The 21,470-nt window shown below is 40.7% G+C and overlaps 1 protein-coding gene across 1 annotated transcript in view; it reads left to right on the top strand.

The window, feature by feature from the left end:
• Positions 1-6,713: 6,713 nt before the first annotated feature.
• filip1b (filamin A interacting protein 1b) overlaps positions 6,714-21,470 on the top strand; it is a 49,822-nt gene continuing 35,065 nt past the window's right edge. The window contains exon 1 of the mRNA XM_080882038.1: positions 6,714-7,143. The gene's annotated coding sequence lies outside the window, so the exon portion shown is untranslated. The remainder of the gene's footprint in view (positions 7,144-21,470) is intronic.

Raw genomic sequence — 21,470 nt, 5'->3', positions numbered from 1 at the left:
AGTGAGATGATTATCACATGGCAGCAGTTCTCTCGTTCATCTGCGGTCCCCGCAGAGGTTCAAATTAATGGAACATTACAGATAAAACACGAGCTGTGGCACCAAACTGTGTGAGTGCAGGAGGAAGGTTGGGTGTGACGAATGAGTGAGCGACGGCGCTGTACCAGTATCATGATGCAAAGATAAACCACAGCATCTTTAACACTTTCCCCACCAGCATCTTGTGTTGAACTTACCAGCGATTTGTTCGATTTGTTGTGCTGGAATATCTCACCACTCGCAGTGATAATGTTAACGTCAACCTATTCTTCTTATTTCCACGAAAGTTGCTTTGCATGATTCAAGGTTCAAGATAACCCTTCTTTACCTTACACTGACCCTGTTCCATTGCAGCAGTGTTTCCATGGGACTATATAAGGAAAGCAGAAGACATTTATTTTAGCAAGTAACTTCTATGACATGCAAGCTAATTATAGATGAGTGCATCCACACATCAGGTGGCAGTATGGCTGGTTTGAGTCAGACTCGTGAACGTGGCCCAGAGATAGCTGCCGATGTGGGCCACATTTGGACGTTTCTTGCTGTTTGCAGAGTGCACTCAGACATCCATTAGAGTCAAGGCCTCGCTTCTGAGCTTTAAAGAAAGAGATCCAGGTCTGCACCAAAAGGTCTAATAGGTTCTCTTCTCCACCTGCTTTGAGGTAATCTTACCAACAAACACGTGTGAGACTACATACCTCTTAAGGCATGAAATAAGTTCCCACATCTCAAAGGGTCATGACTGGATTTGGATTAGAACTTTCTAAACTCTTTCAGTTTGACATGTATTTGAGAAGATGTTTTCAGTTTTTCTCCATCTTCCAAAAATTAAAACTTCTAAGCTGAACTAACTTAGTTCTTGTAAAAGTCTCACACAAATCCATCTGTATCTTTTTGAGTGATCCCACTAAGAAACAAATTCGAAATCATACGTTGACGTAACCTGAATTAAATGGGATCTAAACTGCACACCAGAGTGACTTTAGACCTGCTGATGTGTGTCTGGATGACAGACACACATCAGCATGACTTTCGGTTTTTTGTTGACTACTTCATAGTTTATGTACAGTGGGGCAAAAAAGTATTTAGTCAGCCACCGATTGTGCAAGTTCCCCCACCTAAAATGATGACAGAGGTCAGTAATTTGCACCAGAGGTACACTTCAACTGTGAGAGACAGAATGTGAAAAAAAAATCCATGAATCCACATGGTAGGATTTGTAAAGAATTTATTCGTAAATCAGGGTGGAAAATAAGTATTTGGTCAATAGCAAAAATACAACTCAATACTTTGTAACATAACCTTTGTTGGCAATAACAGAGGTCAAACGTTTACTATAGGTCTTTACCAGGTTTGCACACACAGTAGCTGGTATTTTGGCCCATTCCTCCATGCAGATCTTCTCGAGAGCAGTGATGTTTTGGGGCTGTCGCCGAGCAACACGGACTTTCAACTCCCGCCACAGATTTTCTATGGGGTTGAGGTCTGGAGACTGGCTAGGCCACTCCAGGACTTTCAAATGCTTCTTACGGAGCCACTCCTTTGTTGCCCGGGCGGTGTGTTTTGGATCATTGTCATGTTGGAAGACCCAGCCTCGTTTCATCTTCAAAGTTCTCACTGATGGAAGGAGGTTTTGGCTCAAAATCTCACGATACATGGCCCCATTCATTCTGTCCTTAACACGGATCAGTCGTCCTGTCCCCTTGGCAGAAAAACAGCCCCATAGCATGATGTTTCCACCCCCATGCTTCACAGTAGGTATGGTGTTCTTGGGATGCAACTCAGTATTCTTCTTCCTCCAAACACGACGAGTTGAGTTTATACCAAAAAGTTCTACTTTGGTTTCATCTGACCACATGACATTCTCCCAATCCTCTGCTGTATCATCCATGTGCTCTCTGGCAAACTTCAGACGGGCCTGGACATGCACTGGCTTCAGCAGCGGAACACGTCTGGCACTGCGGGATTTGATTCCCTGCCGTTGTAGTGTGTTACTGATGGTGACCTTTGTTACTTTGGTCCCAGCTCTCTGCAGGTCATTCACCAGGTCCCCCCGTGTGGTTCTGGGATCTTTGCTCACCGTTCTCATGATCATTTTGACCCCACGGGATGAGATCTTGCGTGGGGCCCCAGATCGAGGGAGATTATCAGTGGTCTTGTATGTCTTCCATTTTCTGATGATTGCTCCCACAGTTGATTTTTTCACACCAAGCTGCTTGCCTATTGTAGATTCACTCTTCCCAGTCTGGTGCAGGTCTACAATACTTTTCCTGGTGTCCTTCGAAAGCTCTTTGGTCTTGGCCATGGCGGAGTTTGGAGTCTGACTGTTTGAGGCTGTGGACAGGTGTCTTTTATACAGATGATGAGTTCAAACAGGTGCCATTCATACAGGTAACGAGTGGGGGACAGAAAAGCGTCTTACAGAAGACGTTACAGGTCTGTGAGAGCCAGAGATCTTCCTTGTTTGAGGTGACCAAATACTTATTTTCCACCCTAATTTACGAATAAATTCTTTACAAATCCTACCATGTGAATTCATGGATTTTTTTTTCACATTCTGTCTCTCACAGTTGAAGTGTACCTCTGGTGCAAATTACTGACCTCTGTCATCATTTTAAGTGGGGGAACTTGCACAATCGGTGGCTGACTAAATACTTTTTTGCCCCACTGTACCTGGAAAAAAACAACTCCTTGCAGCATTTTCTTTCTTTTTTTTTTTTTTTTTTTTTTTTTTTTAAATCTGGTTAATTTGATTGGCTGTGCTACAGCTCACGCACACATACGTACGGAGTGTGGTTTGAATAAATGAAGTGAATTAATGGTAGACACTTTCCATATAATATGAGTGTTCAATTTTATATTTGGGGTGAAATATCAAGTCTTTTCAAGTAAACCGGTTCAAGTCCAATTCATGTCCCAGGTCATTGGTGTAAAAGTCCAAGTCAAGTCACAAGTCTTAGAACATTTTTTCAAGTCAAGTTTAAGGTCATAAAATTAATGACTCGAGTCTGACTCGAGTCCAAGTCATGTGACTCGAGTCCACACCTCTGCCGGATGACTCCTGAAACAAAAATGGACTGACGCTTACCTCCTTTCAGTGTGTGGGTGTGTGAACATGTCACCGTCCAGCAACTGTTTTATTTCATGGATTGATCCTTCACATGTATTTGGCACATTTATAAGACTGAATATTTCCAGGAAGACCAGGCTGATCTCCAGAACATGAACGTGTGTGTGTGTGTGTGTGTGTAATTATGCAAGCCGTTTTGGCTTCGCTTTTATGAAAGGCGCTGACAGGATTCAATATGTTGAAGGATAAAACTAAAGCTCCTTTAACAATGTTTGTTCATGAAAACATCTCAGAGAGATCACTCCCTGATAAGAAAATCACTTTTCTTAAAAGCACAAACTCAGCTGTGTTGTGTCTGCTGAAGCTGGTTGTCAAACTTTGCAACAACACGCAGCTCCGGTTCTCACTCTTCCTCATTGATAAAGTCAAACTCAGAGCTGCTTTATTAGGAACAAATGTTGCTGCGTTCACAGCCCTGAATAAATCACGTCGTGTTTGAAAAGCCTGGTCTGATCCAGCCTCAGGATGGCTGTTGAAACAGTGATTTTACTTTACATCTGAAAACAATCAATGACGAGAAATTAGCGCGCAAACACGCCCATTGTTGTACACAGCTGAGCCAGACTCAAGCTGAGCCGAAGATCACTGAAAAAATAACATTTACAACCTCATTGCTGACTACAATAAACCACAACATGATTAATAACACTATTACAAAGCAGTCGGTCCAAAAAGTGTTTGTTTTCCTGTTTCAATTGAGTCATATTACAAATACATGAACTCAAATATTTTCCATATGCACATCTTTAAAAGGCTGTTAAAGGTCTTAAATTGATTCTTAGAAATTCTCAGACCTTTAAAGTTTTGTCTGCTTACGTTAATGTTGGTCATATCCCGTAGCTTTAAGGGAACAAAGGGATATTTGGTGGAAAAATGTTAATAGTTTTTTACGTGTGCTAGTTAGAAGGTCTAATTTTTGTAACCCTATTAACAAGATTCTCAAGGGCAAATTTCAAACTGTGAAAAATCACATTTTCTGAGAACTTAGAGTTAGTTTAAGGTTACCAGGTAGGGCTTGTGTTCAGCATTAAGGTTCAGGGGTTACTTAGGGATTAAGTTGTGTAACCAATGAGAATATTAAGTAGTATAAATAAACATATACATGTGCCCACAGATTGGATATGCATTGATTTAGAGGTACATGGAAACACATCTTAAAAGCACGGGAACAGTATTATAAATTAGAGCAACTCTTCCTACACATGGACATAGAACCTGAACGAAGAGCCTAAAACACACAGATTAGGATTAAAGATTAGGGGTAAAGATGACTTTGCAGACGTTCCAGGCACTGGTTGCCTAGGTAACCCTCTAATGCATCAACAACATCCTCCACTCTTATTGGTAGTTACTCTTGTTTACCTGAGGACTTGCCCACTTTGAGTGTATCATTACACTGCAGCTCCATCTGAATCTGCACAGGTGCAGTTCAGCAAAGTCCGCTGACTTGGTTCAACATTACTTGGCAACAGGGAAAGTGAGGCAGGTTGCACTGGTGCATTTGTGACAGCTTCACTTGAAATGCCTTCACTGCATCATACATGCCATGTCCATGAACTGACAGATTTCCTTGCTGAGCTCAAAAACTTTATTGAGAATTTTTATCCCAACTCAGCCAACGGACCTCTGTCTGATAAGGAATGTGGGCAAACTCTGAATCTATTTCCCACACAAAAGACTGAAATTGACGGTGATTTAAACTTTTAGCTCAGATAAAATTTACGGTCTGCGTTACGGTGATCATTACATGCTCTATTTTTAGGACTTTACCTTTCCTGGTGTATGATGCAGTGATATGCTGTTAACTCACTGGTACAGTTCTCCTCCTGCATCTTTACTCGCATCCTGCTGACTAGCAGATGGAGCGCCGGTGTTGTGTGGCTTATTTCACCGCACAACACCGGCGCTCCATCTGTTGTAAGTCCAACAAGTTTGTCCCTGGGCAGTTTCTTTTCCTGTCGTTGTCCCGTGCATTGATTTAATGTTCAATATTTCCTCTCCACGGATGAAGATGGCCAGCTGTGCAATGTCCATCATGTCTGTACTTTCATCCACAGCAAGAGAGTATGCAATAAAGTTTTTGCTTCTTTCACACAACTGTGTTCTTAAATCAGTGGCCATCTCACAAACCCGATCAGCAATCGTATTTCTCCTCAGGCTCACATTTGCCAAAATCTGCGTTTTGTCTGGACACAAGACAACGCACAGCTTCATCATGCAGCTCTTCAGAGTGGTACCGGGCTGATTTGGCTGTCTCCTCTGCTACAATAAAATTTTCTTTCACAACAGCTTCACTTTGTGATTTTGCTCTGGTGGAAAACGTCTGCTGAAATGTCAGATTCTTCTTTAGCTCTTCTACTTCTGTAGTTTCTGATCTGCATTTAGGTTTTTCAGCTTATCCTGACGTTTTGTCTCTTAGTGCCGTCTTAAATTAAATTCCTTAATTACAGCCACATTAGCTCCACTAATAAGACACACAGGTTTACCAGCAATGTCTGTAAACATATATTCAGTCACCCATTGTCGCTGAAAGGCTCTGCTTTCAGAATCAACTTTTCTCTCCACCATTGTGAGCGGCTAGCTTCGCAATAACAGAAGTTTGACTTGATTGACGCGGGAATGTTCCCAGTTAGCCTAGCGTTCAGCAAGGAGGCTGCAGCGCTGCATTATGGGAAGATGCTGGATCTAGGTTTAGGGGTTAGATTCATGGGGGTTAGGGTCAGTGATTGTGGATAAATTTCAGGGGGTCAGGATTAAAAATTAGGAGTCAGATTAGAGATGGTGGCACTGTTGCATTACCAAGTTCCTGCTCTGAATGTTTAACTTGTTTAAATAGAGAATACATGATATATGTTTGTGTTTGTGTACAGACATATTCACATAAATAAAATTATATTTAGCAGCAGTCGGGCAATTCTGTATTCAGAATTATTCAATGTGAGCAGGACAAAAGTGGGTCTAAAAAGCTAAACGTTACATAAATTATTAAAAAAGAGGTCAAGTTTAGTAAAAGTGTGAGGATTAGAAAGGTTGGGAATAAAACTGAGGTTAGAGAAGGGGTGAGAAGGTCAAAGAAATGATTGTCAAAGACACTCGTTAGGGTTAGGGAAAGGTGAGAAGATGGTGTGTTCAAGTTTAGGGTTAGGGTTAGGAAATAAAGAAGATGGGGAGTGCTTGGAAGAAGTGAATGAGACAAACTGACTATTTAAGGTAAAAACACATGAAAACAAAGCAAATCTGAGAGCTGATAGTTCACCATGAATACCAGAAGTTTACTGATCTTGTTTATTCAAGTTAAATCCACTTAATTTTGAGTGATCAACTCAAGTACAGTGATGTCACATTAACAGAGGGGCAGGAACATCTGGGTTTCATGCTGTTAAGAATAAAAATATTTTGGAGTGAAACAAAACAAACCACAACTCAAGCCAAACGCACCCAAACCTAGTCCTTTGGCTGTGAGAGGAGGAGAAGGTGTGGTCAGGGCTGATAGCTCAGCTGTTGGGGGTTTGGACGAGCCTCAGTCAGTCCGTCAGTCAGTTGAGCTGCTAACACAGAGTGAGAGCACGGGTTAAATATAGAGCAGAGCCTCAGTGCTGATGACCGGGAACAAGCAGGCGTAAAGAGAGAGGCTGAACATCCTGCGGCAAAAAGAGAACTTATTTTATTTCAGCTCAGAGAAAGAGTCTGTTTATTCTCATCTCTGCCCTCGCACGATCCCCTCCCCTCTCTCTCTGTCTTCAGTTCTCACTCATACTCTCTCGGCCAGTGAGCATACAGCCCAAACTTGGAGAGGACAAAGCTTCACCATGCTCCAACTTTGGCAGAAAAGGAGACACAGTGAAGGCTGGATTTAAGATTTAAAGGAAAGAAGACAGACACGCTGGTGTGGTGAGTGCTGGAGAAGAAGTGAAGTATTAATAAGGACTGGAGTCATTTTGGGACCGAACAGCTGTGACACTAAGAGCTACCAGGTTTGTAACTCTGATTTCTGGCTTGTTTTGATATATTTGTTTTAATTTGCCACAAAGAAATCTAGAAAAACATCTGACCACTACTGAAATGGGTATGTGCCATCATATTTGCCAACATGCCAATATCATAGACCGATAATTTTGAAAATATATTGGCGTATACCATTACTGAAACACCTTACACTGATGGAAGCAAAACAGTATTTATAATTTTTTTGCGCATTTATTTATTGTTTGCAGTTATTATACAAAAAACAGGACAATCATATAAAAACATACTTTTTCCTCAAATATTCAGAAATGCAAAGATACAGAGATCTGTATAAAGAGTTGGTGAATCACAACTGCTATTAAAGAAAAAAAAAATCCAGACAAGATCATCTGAACTAAATTAAATGTCAGCTAACAGAAAAACTGAGATAAATATAGGTTTTATATCACCAAGTAAACAGTATGAGAAGTTATCAAAATGTTTATTTGAAATTAAAAAAAACTCCACAACAAATAAATATCCAGAGTCCAAATATAATGATTAAAATAAAGAAATCAGGATATTTCAATAAATAAAGCAGTTTACATTAAAGATTTGTTACAGTAGTTTATATCAGCTAATTACTTAAGGTAGTTTTGAAGTGTTGTTCCATATTATTGGCAGCTGAATTATTTCCTGTTTTTTCATCAGAAAAAAATCAGACAAGCTTGGTGTTCTGCTTCCTTGTAACTTCATTCACTAAATAATCAAAAATACTAATAATCAGAAGTGTGGAAATGTTATATTTAAAATGTGTCTTGTCGATGCACAGCAACATCAGTCATACAAATGACGTTGCAGAACCAAATAGTCAGCTGAGGGAGGAGGTCAGGGTGGATGGACGGGTCAACAAAACATCAGCAGTGACTCAAACCAAGCTATTTATGGAAGCCTGACTCATGACGGTGGATTTGATCTGTAATGGAGTGAAAAACGTGATCTAAGCTAAGTGTGATGTGTGTGCGTTCAGTTTAGAAATGATAACATTATTAGTTATTATTAGGCAAAAATATTTTAAGGTCATTGCTGTAAATCCAGTTAAAATGGTCACTAATTAACATTTGCTGCTTTGCGACTTTTATAATACTGAAAAATCAACAGGATTTCCAACTACCTTAAGACCTCAGAGACAAAAATATGAAGCACATTTTTATGAGGTTGGGGTCAGGTTTGAGCTCACAGGCTAATAAACCTCTTCATGAACCTTTTACCTCACCTGTAAATGTTTTATCAATTAAAGCATATCCAAATAATTCATGATGAATGATTAAACTTACTCAGAATTACTGAAAGCGGTAAAATGTTTTTTGTTTACAATTTAACGGGTTTAAAGGCCTTCCTTTCCAAACTTGATTATTTCATCACATACTGCACATTCATGATGCAAATTCTAGACTCTAAAAGGAGAGTGGGAGGCCATGCTCTGGTTTCCCACACGGATCACTTTAATAAATGTCCAAAGAAAAACTGTACTCTTATCCCATGCCAGGTTTTTCTAATAGATTTATTAATATAACCCCCAAATCATAAATTTGTCTGCACAATCTCTTCAACAAACAACATCCTTTAACCTAGAAATGGAAAATATGACAGAAGCAGATGATGCAGTAGATGTCTGCGCGAAGCTGGCAAAAATAGAAAGCGTGTGGAGTTACAAAACAGAGACACAGAAAGGCTCAAGTGTCACAAATAACATTCAGAGTTCAGTTTGTGCAGCATACCACACCCTGCATCCCCCAACCCTTGACTCTGATGGGAAATCTGGCCGAACAGTAGAGGGGACAGATGTGTGCACAGAGAAACAGTGTAGTAGATTTGCACCATCAACAGTTGAGAAAGAACTGTTGTGAAAATGATTGTGTAGGACCTAAACACCTACTGCAAACCAACCACACAATTCAGGTATTTAATGGACAAAAGGATGACGGTGCTGCTAGACAAAGATTGAGATCAAAAACATCTGAATGACCCATGATACCTGATGGTCCACCATGGAGAACTGAAAGAGGAAAAGAGTGAAAAGAAAAATGACAGATGGCGATGTGACTAAATCTTGGGTGGACAAGTGTTCGAGTATTTAAAAAGTCTAGGAAACAGACTGTAGTGTCACTGACTGAAACCATAGTCTTCATAGCAAACACCAGGGTCTCACTATGTTATAAACTCAGGGATGGGATTAGTAAGACTGGCACAGTCACTGATCCTAACTCTTAGGTTTTCGTGCAGGGTTAATGTTGTGAAGAGGTGCATGTTAACTCAAACCACCATCTTCAAACCTAACGTTGTAGCAAAGAAGTCAAATGGCAAGTCGGGGGAAAAAAAAGTAGAAAACAAAAATCTCCAAACCAGATGTTTGGCTGTTTGGCTGAGAAACCTGCGGGTTAATACTACCCCCATGCTTTTAACCTTCCAAAACTGGCGTGGTACATCTTTAATACAAGACTGTTGTCTCCACCTAAACACAGGGAGGAGCTAAAATCCTGCAACATAGTGATTTGATGGTCAACAATCAGGAGGAGGAGCAGGCCATCCGCTAACTGGAAAGTTGGTGGTTCGATCCCTGGCTGCTCCTCTCTGCATGCCAAAGTATGCCAACATACTTCTGGTTCTGGAGCATGAAGCCAACAATCTGCATAAACCTGCATGGTTTTTAAAGGCCAGCAGGGGGTGACTCCTCTGATGGCAAAAAGAAATCTGTCCTTAACTTGGTTTCTGTGTGAGCTTAGTAAACACTTTCCTGATGAGTTTATGGTCTCCGTCTCTAGTTTCAAGTCTTACTTAGTGCAGGAGGATTTTCAGTTTGTGCCTTTTGGTCCCACTTGAGTTAAAAAAGCAGGGTTTGGTTAATGACTGGCCTACACTGACACGTATTGTCCCTGAGGTTCTGAGGCACCCCTTGCTAGTCAGCTGAGTTTTTGAAACTGAAAAGACTCAGGGCTTCTTAAACTCTCTCGAATTCTTGAATTTGATTGGTTGACAGATTATACAGCCAAAATTGATCTTAAATGCAACAAAAGCGAAGTGACCTTAATCATCTCCTTTCCAGGTCCTGCTGTTACACTTGGGATCTATTAGAGCAGCTTTGTATGATTCACAGTTCAAAATAATCCTTATTTATTTCATACTGGGCCTCAGTACAACCTCTCATTTCATGTCATTTCTGTAACAAGCCATTTTGGCTCTTCCCCCTTTGAGACAACTTGATTCTGATTGGCTGTCTCTTGCAAACAGAGGGATTTAAGATGGGATCATCAGGGATATCCACTTCCTGTGGCATCATAGGGGATTGCAGGGATTTCTTGAACATGCTGTACGCTGACTTCTTCATTTGGAGCAAGAGATACATGACAGAGAATAAGGAAAAGCAGACTCGGCTCAGCTTTGTGTAGGTGCTGTGTGTAAACGAGAAATTATCAACCTTTTAAATAAGGCTGAAGTGGGGCCAAAATAAAACCTTCAGAACTAAAGTGTAAGTGTGATCAGTTAAATGCTTCCAGGCGTCATTTAGATGTATAGTGACGGCTTCAATAATGAGTTACTGGAATGGAGCGACACCCACTGAGCCACGCTGAGTGTGTCGTTACTGAGTCATGAAAGGATCGTCTGTGAGACACTCGCTCAGTGAATCAGTGAGTTATGACTCCCTTATTCACAGCCCAGTAAAGGCTGGTTTCAGGAAGCAGTACATCAGGAGGCATTAATTTAATAGATGTTTTACCAGAGTGCTTAAGCGCCGCTCAGCTGAGAGACAAGCTCTGCTCTTTCCGACACAGTTTCTACAGCAGCTGGGCGGAGATGCTGCAGCAGGAAAACAATTTTCAGTCACACAAGGTTTGTTGTGTCCAGACTGAAATATCTATAAGCAGCTAATGAATGGAAAACATGAACGTTTGTGCAAGTATGCTCTGCAGTCAAGTGCCATTAGTTTTCCTGAATGAAAGAAAACTTGTGTTACACTAATAGTAGTAAAGATGTACTGTGTTATGGTTTTATGGTATTCCAGAGATGTAATGGGATCATTATGAGGGGAACGTAATTGTAAAACGTTTTTTGAATTATAGCATGTTACTTCTGGTGGAGGGAAAAGCCCCGCTGGGTTGGTTCAAGCCTGCCCAGGACCTTCGTGCTGCACCCTGCTCATCCACCCCTATGGTCTCCTGTAATTTGGTCTGTTTAAACACTTTGACTTACAGTTTTTTCTGAATGCTTAAACCCTAACTGTGATTTCTGTAGCACAATCTCTAAAACTATTCAGACTTATAGCAAAACCACTCACTGAGTTTGCAAAACTAAAAGCACAAAAACTGCTTTGCACTCAGTTTGCAATTTTGTAACACACACTTTGCAAAACTGTAGGCACAATTCACTGCACAACACTCAATTACCAAATTTCCAACACACTCCTAGCAAAAGTATACACATGTATGGCTATCATTAACACTAATTTGCCAACTGTCTGGCACACTTTCACATGTGAAAACTTCTTTAGATAATTAGTTCACTTTGCAATCAGCCTAAGCACTATAATACAGGTAAGCTGTGTGTGCGGAGTACAATGGAGGGAGCAGAAAGAGTGAGAAGTAGAGGAGGCCGAGGAAGAGGACGTGGAGGTGAAGAAGTAGGATGAAGAGGACGACAAGGACAAGGAGGAGCAAGAGGAAGACGAGGAGGGGGGAGAGGAAGACGAGGAGGGGGGAGAGGAAGGGTAGGAAGAGTAAGAAATAGAATTGCTGATGACATCAGAGCTACAATAGTGGACCATGTAATCAACCGTGGAATGACCCTGAGGGTAGCTGGCCAATGGGTCCAGCCTAACTCGAGCCGCTACACTGTAGCAAGTACCATAAGGACATCTTGAAATGAGAATCGGTGAGTACAGTCACTTCGCACAAAGATTTGTAGCACTGCCATATGCCAATGAGAAACACACCAATACCATTGATGTAAAAATACGGAAATTGTTACTTTACAGAATTGCTAGATGACCAGATGCTGGGGCAGAGGAAGCATGTTCACTGCAGACCAAGTAACCCATATAGTCATTATGGCGATTGCAAATAATCCTATACTTGGAAATAAACACTTGTGTTTGTTTTGATGTGTTTGAATAAACACCAGTACTTGAAGTTTGGATCCCTCTATGCTTATGGATCTATGACAGAAGTATGAGCTCAAACTGACATAGCCTACCTTGTGCACAGAGAAAGCAAAAGCCAGATGTGTTTTGTATTCATACCATCAGTGTGCAGTTGGCGCATTGTGTGCTAAGTAGATGATGGCTTGTGTGTACTGTTTGATACGGAAACACCATTTTTACGATGGTGTGAAGAGTTAATCTAGCTGTGTTTGCTTTTGCAAGAGAACTACAATGTTTTGATTATTGGGTGACAGGTTTTCTTATTTGTGTGAAGAGGTTTGCAAAATTAGCCAATAGTTACAAAAAATGTGCTTAGGCATTCAGAAAAAACTGTAATCATTGAGAGTCAGTGAGAAGTGTTTAGCAGTGGTGCAGGCTTGTTGGTCTGACTGGCACTGACTGTATAAAAAATGCACATAGCGATAGTGATGTCACTCATTGGTGTAGTACCCCTTATTGTGTAGCTTCAGTGTTTTAGGATTCTGGTTGCATCATGTCAGGTGCAGTAGGCAGAATGAAGGACCCAAATGCAGGACTTGTACTTGGAATGTAAACTTAAAGCAGCAGCTTTTTTCGTTGGGAAAAATCCTCCATAAAATAACTTACAAAAACCAAAACCCTGAACATGGAAACTAAGAACTTAACACTTGGAAACAAGGAGCAGGGAACTAAGAATAATAGAAACCAGAAACCTGGAGAAACTTACAGCACATAGAGTATTACAACAACAGACAGAGGAAAACACAGGGCTTAAATTCACAACGGAGTAACGAGGGAATAGGAAACAGGAGGAAAACAGAGCTTGGACTAATCTGACATAACGAGACGTGGAGGAAGCAAAACCAAATGCACTGAACACAGGACAAGGAACTATCAAAATAAACAGGAAACCTTCACAAAGATGCAGACTTGACACTGTGACATGGAGACACGACTGACTAGGAACATGAAACACAGAGACTAGAGTAACTAAACATGGAACACAGGGAAGGCATAGAGACAGAAAACTAGAAACTAGGAATTATAAATATAACACACATAAAAAAAATTAAAGAGAACCAAACCCATGAAAAACAACAAATCAAATAATATAACTTAACCCAGAATTACACAGACCCAGTAGTGTAACACCTCCATGTTGGTTTGTGAAACAAAAAGGGAAAAAACTGTACATACACAACACACCAGCGCATCCGGATGACATTGAGAGAAAATCCTGGAATTTTAATTTCCAAAACTAGAGCACAAAACAGCAGATGTCTGTGAAGGCTCTCAGTCATCCAGGTCATCGTAGTCTAAGGAGCTTGGAAAGAAAAGCGTCTGGACTTCTTTAAGTGGCTTGAAGACGTTTCACCTCTCATCCAAGAAGCTTCTTCTGTTCTAGGGTCAAATGGTGGAGAGTCCCAGATTTAAGCCCTGTGGGAGTATCCCATCGAGAGGGACAATCAATCCCCTAATGATCCTCTACCTAATCACATGAGTAGGTCACAATCAGCCAAGGTTTCGGGTGAGCTCATGGTGAAACCTAGCCCCACCCTATCATGTGATTTTCCTGAGGTCAGATGGCCCGGGATGTGGGGGTTAAGGCGTCTGGGAAGGGATCTCAAAACTGTATTATAGATGGCAGACAGTTGGTGTCTTAAGCCACCACCTCTGTTCAAAGATAGTCGCTCACTGTGGACATAAATTGCTTCTTGTGACCTTTGTCCTTAAGATGCAGATGGACAGCTGAGTCTTGTCCTGTGGAGGTGGCTCTTCTATGTTGTACCATGCGTTTGTGAAGTGGCTGTTTGGTCTCTCCAATGTAGAGGTCTGGGCATTCCTCGCTACACTGTACAGCACACACTACATTGTTAAGTTTGTGTTTAGGAGTTTGTGTAAGCGTTCTCGGACATTGAAACGGCTGAAAACGCTTACGCTCCAGTCATGCGCATGCGTGCAATGCAAGACGATTCGACCTGCCTCATTTCTGTCTGCCGTTTATTTACTTTCCGGCTCTTTGAAACATTGCGGTAAAATGTTGAGGAAAAGCACCGAGTTTTTTAAATGGACTTACAATGAGGTGGAGTTGTTGCTGCGAGTAACACAAAAGTACAAAGTTGGAAAAGCAAGTGAGAATTAAAGAATTTGAAGAAAAGCTATCTGGAGCATGTACAAAGAGATATTAATATTTAATAGGGCTGTCAAAATTGAGAGCAAACAAAACAACTGCTGTATAATGCCCTCCGTCAATGTCATCGTTTTCGAAAAGGCTCCAGGTTCGCTGTCCACACTGCGAAGTGAAAACGGCGTTTTCAAATGTATCCGTTTTGGAGAGCGTTTTCAAAACGCTGCATTTTCCTTTACAAAAAACGGCGTCTCAGTGTGGGCGGAAGGTCAAAACGGAGAGAAAAAGATGCATTTTCGCAATACCGTAGTGTAGTAGTGAACATAAGTTGGTGGGAGAAAGAAACCACGGGACACGTGGCAGTATCAAACCAGGATAGAGGGAGGAAGGAAGGGCAGTCCTGTATTGGTGTAATGTGGATCCATCCCTGTGGCGACCCCTTGGAAAATAAGGGAGTGGCCAAAAGTGCTCAGTCAGCTGTGTGGAGTTAGTGTTCTTTCTGCACACACATGGGTGCTATGGGTGCTTCCTCCCACAGTCCAAAGACGTACGCATTATTTTAACCAGTGATTCTAAATTTGTTGCTGGTGTGAACGTTTTGTCTGTGTTAGCCTTGCGCTGACAGATGACCCTCAATGACTCTAAGCTGGATGAACATCCATCCATCCATCCATCTTCGTTCGCTTTATCCAAGGGGCAGCAGCCTAAGCAGAGAGGCCCAGACCTCCCTCTCCCCAGCCACCTCCTCCAGGTTATCTGGGGGAACCCCAAGGCGTTCCCAGGCCAGCCGAGAGATATAATCTCTCCAGCGTGTCCTGGGTCTGCCCCGGGGCCTACTCCCGGAGCAGACCCAGGACAAGCTGGATGAACAGTTTTGAAAAATGGTTGAATGGAAGAAAACAGATTTTCTGTAGCACCTTCTTAGGAATAAACCCACAGTAGCATAAAACATGGTGGGTTATGTGGAACTGCCTGGACCCAGGACACTGTCGTAAAAGAGAGTTTTAATCTCAAAAATGTATTTGTTTAGTAAAACCTTAACAACAGAAAGAAAAAGGTGCTCATCTTACTCTTTCTGGTGGCTAACAAAAATGTAAAAAAATAAAATAAAAATAACCCTAAAAAAAATTCCAGGTAAAACAAAATTAAAAAACAGAAAAAAGTAAAAAATGAATACAAAAAATTCCTTCATTTTAAAATCTTACATTGTACTGTATTTTAACATTTTGTTTCTGCACATAAAAAAAATGAAGATTGGAAACCATCTGAAAATATTTTAATCATGTATTATCAGATGAAGTCTGCATATTTGTGAAATCTGGACCGATGTGCACTATATAAGAAGCTTATATATTGTTCCTTTACTCCTTAATGTTTGTGCACTGGACTCCTCGGGCACAGCCGGACCTGACACAGGCTACAAACCTTCACATGTTTCCTTTGGATTAATTTCATGGTTTTGCTTTGGTTCTGATTTTGCTTTGAGGATTGAACTATACATCAGACGTCTCTTCTTCTATTTAAAAATGTTCCCGCTTTTATGTGTTTCAGAGCTGAACATTAAACAGAGAAGGTCTTTAACTCGACCTCCTCTCTGTTGTTGTACTCAGCATACTCCGACCCTGCCCAGATCTCCTGGGACCTTCCCTTTGCTTTGCTAGCTATTTTAAAAAGTGTGCATACAGGCAGCAAAAAACAACAACAAAAAAACAAACAAAAACCAACGGATGGGAATAAAAAGCAGCATAATTAAATTTTTGAATGTGGAAATTGTTTGCTTGACCCGTCAGCACGTTATTTTTCAAAATTATCAAACATAATCTGCAACATGAAACCACTGATTAGAGTTTGGTGGCGATCCAGATGTTTGATTTGCACCAGTTGTTTCAAATCCTAACAGGATATTACAGTTTTTTCTGATTGCTTAAGCACATTTTTTGTAACTATTGGCTAATTTTGCAAAACTCTTCACACAAATAAGAAAACCTGTCACCCAATAATCAAAACATTGTAGTTCTCTTGCAAAAGCAAACACAGCTAGATTAACTCTTCACACCTTCGTAAAAATGGTGTTTCCGTATCAAACAGTACACACAAGCCATCATCTACTAAGCACACAATGCGCCAACTACACACTGATGGTATGAATACAAAACACATCTGGCTTTTGCTTTCTCTGTGCACAAGGTAGGCTATGTCAGTTTGAGCTCATACTTCTGTCATAGATCCATAAGCATAGAGGGATCCAAACTTCAAGTACTGGTGTTTATTCAAACACATCAAAACAAACACAAGTGTTTATTTCCAAGTATAGGATTATTTGCAATCGCCATAATGACTATATGGGTTACTTGGTCTGCAGTGAACATGCTTCCTCTGTCCCAGCATCTGGTCATCTAGCAATTCTGTAAAGTAACAATTTCAGTATTTTTACATCAATGGTATTGGTGTGTTTCTCATTGGCATATGGCAGTGCTACAAATCTTTGTGCAAAGTGACTGTACTCACCGATTCTCATTTCAAGATGTCCCTATGGTACTTGCTACAGTGTAGCGGCTCGAGTTAGGCTGGACCCATTGGCCAGCTACCCTCAGGGTCATTCCACGGTTGATTACATGGTCCACTATTGTAGCTCTGATGTCATCAGCAATTCTATTTCTTACTCTTCCTACCCTTCCTCTCCCCCCTCCTCATCTTCCTCTCCCCCTTCCTCGTCTTCCTCTTGCTCCTCCTTGTCCTTGTCGTCCTCTTCATCCTACTTCTTCACCTCCACGTCCTCTTCCTCGGCTTCCTCTACTTCTCACTCTTTCTGCTCCCTCCATTGTACTCCGCACACACAGCTTACCTGTATTATAGTGCTTAGGCTGATTGCAAAGTGAACTGATTATCTAAAAAAGTTTTCACATGTGAAAGTGTGCCAGACAGTTGGCAAATTAGTGTTAATGATAGCCATACATGTGTATACTTTTGCTAGGAGTGTGTTGGAAATTTGGTAATTGAGTGTTGTGCAGTGAATTGTGCCTACAGTTTTGCAAAGTGTGTGTTACAAAATTGCAAACTGAGTGCAAAGCAGTTTTTGTGCTTTTAGTTTTGCAAACTCAGTGAGTGGTTTTGCTATAAGTCTGAATAGTTTTAGAGATTGTGCTACAGGAATCACAGTTAGGGTTTAAGCATTCAGAAAAAACTGTAAATGGGTCAACATATGTCTCCTCTAAACTGTTATGATGAAAGAGCGGATGTGTTTGGGTGTAACGGTTTGTGAACGCAGCGCTGATGATGACCAGGATCCCAACAAACATTCGAACCATGCAATTCATAAAAAAGATCTCATCTCAACCCAGCTTTCACAACTCAAGAGTTTCTTCTTATTGTGTCATTTCATCATCTTCTGTGTCTCTTTCCTTTTAATTTCCCAATAACTGGAATCTTTGGGTTTCAGAAGGGGTGGTTCTTCTGAGATTCCTCAGTCATAATCTGGTGCAAAATCAAAAAGTAACTAGTCAGAAAAAAGTTTTGAGAAATCACGTTTTTGACTTCTGCTTCAGGGTTATTGTGCTTTGTGTTGCAAAATAGATCTTAGTTCCTTACATAACAGTGGTACATACATTTGATGCTTCTGGAAGATTTCACCAAGAGGTAAAAAAAAAACTAAAAGAGTTTTGAGGTACACCACAAGCAAACATGGACTGATACACTGACGACGAGGTGGGATGTGAGAGTTTGCATGAAGCTATGTTTCTAAGCAGTGCGAAACATTTATAAATGCAGCTGAATGACAAATAAAGTAGTTGTATATGTTAATAAGAAATTTATAAATTGAGTATTTTCCAGAACTGGTCAAACAGTCGATTATAGGTATCTCCTTAATGATTTAAAGAGCTGAAAATGACAAATTTAGTGTTTCTTATTAATGTCTTGTAGTTGTGAGGAATTAATCAGTCCCTAAGCATTATTAGATCTTGTAATTCTCCATTATAATCCTTTGATAGATCAGAAACTTGTACCCAAAATCCTTACTGCCTGGGCTCCGTGCCATAGGGTAGGATTACTCCGTTATCTGGATAAGTGAAGTGAATAAAACTTGATGTTTCCAAGTTTGACTCAGCAAACGTAGATAATGGAAAAGATTTGCTTCTAGGAATAGCTCCAATGTTTCCAGTACATTTATAGGTGGACATCAGAGGTGAAAATCGCTTTGCAGATCCAAAGCAAACACAATTAAAGCAAAAGATTAATCCCTCATTTCTTTTTGGCTGTTTTAAAATACCCTCCTGGTGGTTGTGAAAACTTGATTAAATGTTTGACTTGAATTTGGATTCAAGAAAAAAAAATGAGGAAAAACTATAACTGATTTCTAAAACCGTTGCAGATTCTGGTCACATTAGCCTTTAAATTCTCAGCTTCAGCTTGTAACAGTGTGACCGTATCTTCCATTTGCAACCCAAGGCCAACTGATAAGACAGGAACTATGAGATCATTCTGCTAATTCAGCTCACTAATCTGTGTGGGACCAGCGTCCGCCGTCATGTTTGGTTTCATAACAACAACTGCTGTTCCCATGACAGCATAACAGGGAGCAGAGGCGAGCACTGCATTTGTTTGGCTACACTTTTCTGTAGCAATGAGGAGGGCATATCAAACAGCTGATAACATCAAGATGGATCACGCTGGGAAAGATGGGATGTTGATGTTGTGGCAAGCTGTCTGAGCTCAGCCTTGAATTTGCCATCATATTACAAGGTAGACATACTGCACTCTTATCCAAGTTTGAATCATATTTATTTTTACTCTTTCAGAAACCCTGAAGTAGGGACATAATGTCCTCCAATATCTGGACTGAGACTTTGTCTGTTTGATGCATTTGATGTGTGATCTGAACCTTAATATTTACTGCAAATGCTTCCTTATGACCCAGGTTGTCACACTGTAAAATCCCCCTCTTTGACACTCCTTTGGGTGCTGAAATCCAGCAAGTTTGTTCCCCTCATTCACCTTACACAGTGATTGCTTCAATAGATTAGTCCTAAAAACAGCAGAACCAAAGAAAACTGGTGAGAACCCTAAAATAAGTTAAAAGATCCATCGATTCATCCATGCACCCATCCACCCATTCTCAGGCCAGATGAGATAGTTTGTCTCCAGGGTTTCCTCCCACTTGGATGGTACTGGAAAACCCAGTCCATTCTCATCCACAGGGCATTGGTTTTCTATACATGCTGTAACACAGCGGTGTGATCTGCAACATACAAAGATGGATGTAACTTCTGGGTCTGAAACTAATTTGCAAACAACTGAAATCTTCATTCTTTCTAGGGGCCAGTAGGAGGTGACTCCAGTACTTGCATAAAAAACTTCTGCTTAAATCGTGGAAGTCTGTGGGAAAATGACCCAGTGCTCCCTCATATTTACCTCAGTAAACACTTTCCTGGTAGTTTCCAGGCTTCTGAATAAAACACGAGGTTATTTTTGTAAATAAGGGTCTTTATTCAAGTTAAACTGGAGGATTACTGTGGTTGTGCTCATTGTCAAGGGTTTCACAGTGAGATGGACTGCTGTTCATCACATATGGTTTCAAAATAAACACAAAATGATGCAAGAAACGTCAGCTTAAGCTCACAACAGGACTTCACTAACCAGTGGATGAGCCATGGTGTGTAACTCTATGCTCTGCACTTACCAGTGAATGAAGTGATAACGGCCTCCTCGTTGGCTGAAGAAGCCACATGCTGGCAAAAGACTGATAACGACTGATAACAGCCATTCAGCCGGCTGATAACAGGTATCAGTAATTCAAGGCTCTCATTAAATGTTGATTTAGTTATTCAGGTTCTCCTATCCCAGATTTTCTATTTAAATGTAGATCTTATTCATTGATGTGAGAAGCCTTACGCATACTTAATAAATCTCTGTCCCCTTTAGTCAGTATGGCTGTTTGTGATGCGGTGGGAGTCTTATGATACGGTCCAAACTTATTCCTCTCTCATGACTCATTTCTCGAGTCATGCATGTGGTGGGCTGACCACCAACCACTTGAGATTGGTCAACGCTCAGGAGCTAAACGGCTTGTAAAAATTTAAAGCGACGTAAAATGAGCAGCGTTCAAACCCTCGTGATATCCTGCCTCGCTCTCACTTCACCCGCACCCTCCCCCCCCTCCTCCTCTCAGAGTTTATGAGTCAAGTGACTTCATACTCAGTCCATTTGAAAGGCATGTGGGACTTGGCTGCTGGCCTACTGCATGTTGGGATGATGTCAGCTCTCTGGACTGGTCACCACTGATTAGAGCTCACGCACAAACTCCTGGGAGGAAACCTGCCTCATATAAACCCGAAGAATTTTAGCCTCGATGACTGACGAGGTCCGAGAATGCACCAGGATTTGGATGGTTAAAACCTCCTAATTTAGGAGTTTTATGGTAGAAGCAATAAGAGATTAGATTTCAGTATGATCATTTATGGTGAAACTACAGCAAACAAACTAAATTCTCCATGAAGCTGAGAGCATCTCAGCTATTTAAGCTTGAGCAGAATTATTAAGTGGATAAAAGCTCCCAGAGAGGAGGAAAAGAGGAGGAGGAAAGTGAAACTGACTGAGAAGATTTGTTAGGTAACAAAATATTTTTTTAATCTAATCTGCTGTCCAAAAACCATAACATTTTAATGATAATTAAAGGGTTCTGACAAATATGTTTAAAAAGAATAACTACCTTGATTATGTTCAGTGCAATCATTTCCTCCTTTCATGAACTGCTGCTTCAACTCAGAAGATGATCAGAACGATAGTCTGTTAATTTCACAACTGACTCTTTGCAAGGCCACCGTAATTATCTAAGGTTACGTGATTTCACTTGGACATGTTGTTAATAGAATTTCAATTCTTCCTCACCTTTATCAGCTGACGTTATAAAGCTTTGCCGTTATAAAGCAGTAGCACATTATATAGTAATTGGAAGGAAGGAAGTTTGGGGAGTGAAAGTACAGTTTACGCTATGTTAATAACTACATAAAATCTTGAGTAATTTACGTTTACATTAAAAAAATACGAGGTACAGA

The sequence above is a fragment of the Rhamphochromis sp. 'chilingali' genome, assembly GCF_963969265.1.
Source record: "Rhamphochromis sp. 'chilingali' genome assembly, chromosome: 5".
Classification (NCBI taxonomy): Eukaryota; Metazoa; Chordata; class Actinopteri; order Cichliformes; family Cichlidae; genus Rhamphochromis; species Rhamphochromis sp. 'chilingali'.
This window is presented reverse-complemented; position numbering and strand designations above follow the sequence as displayed.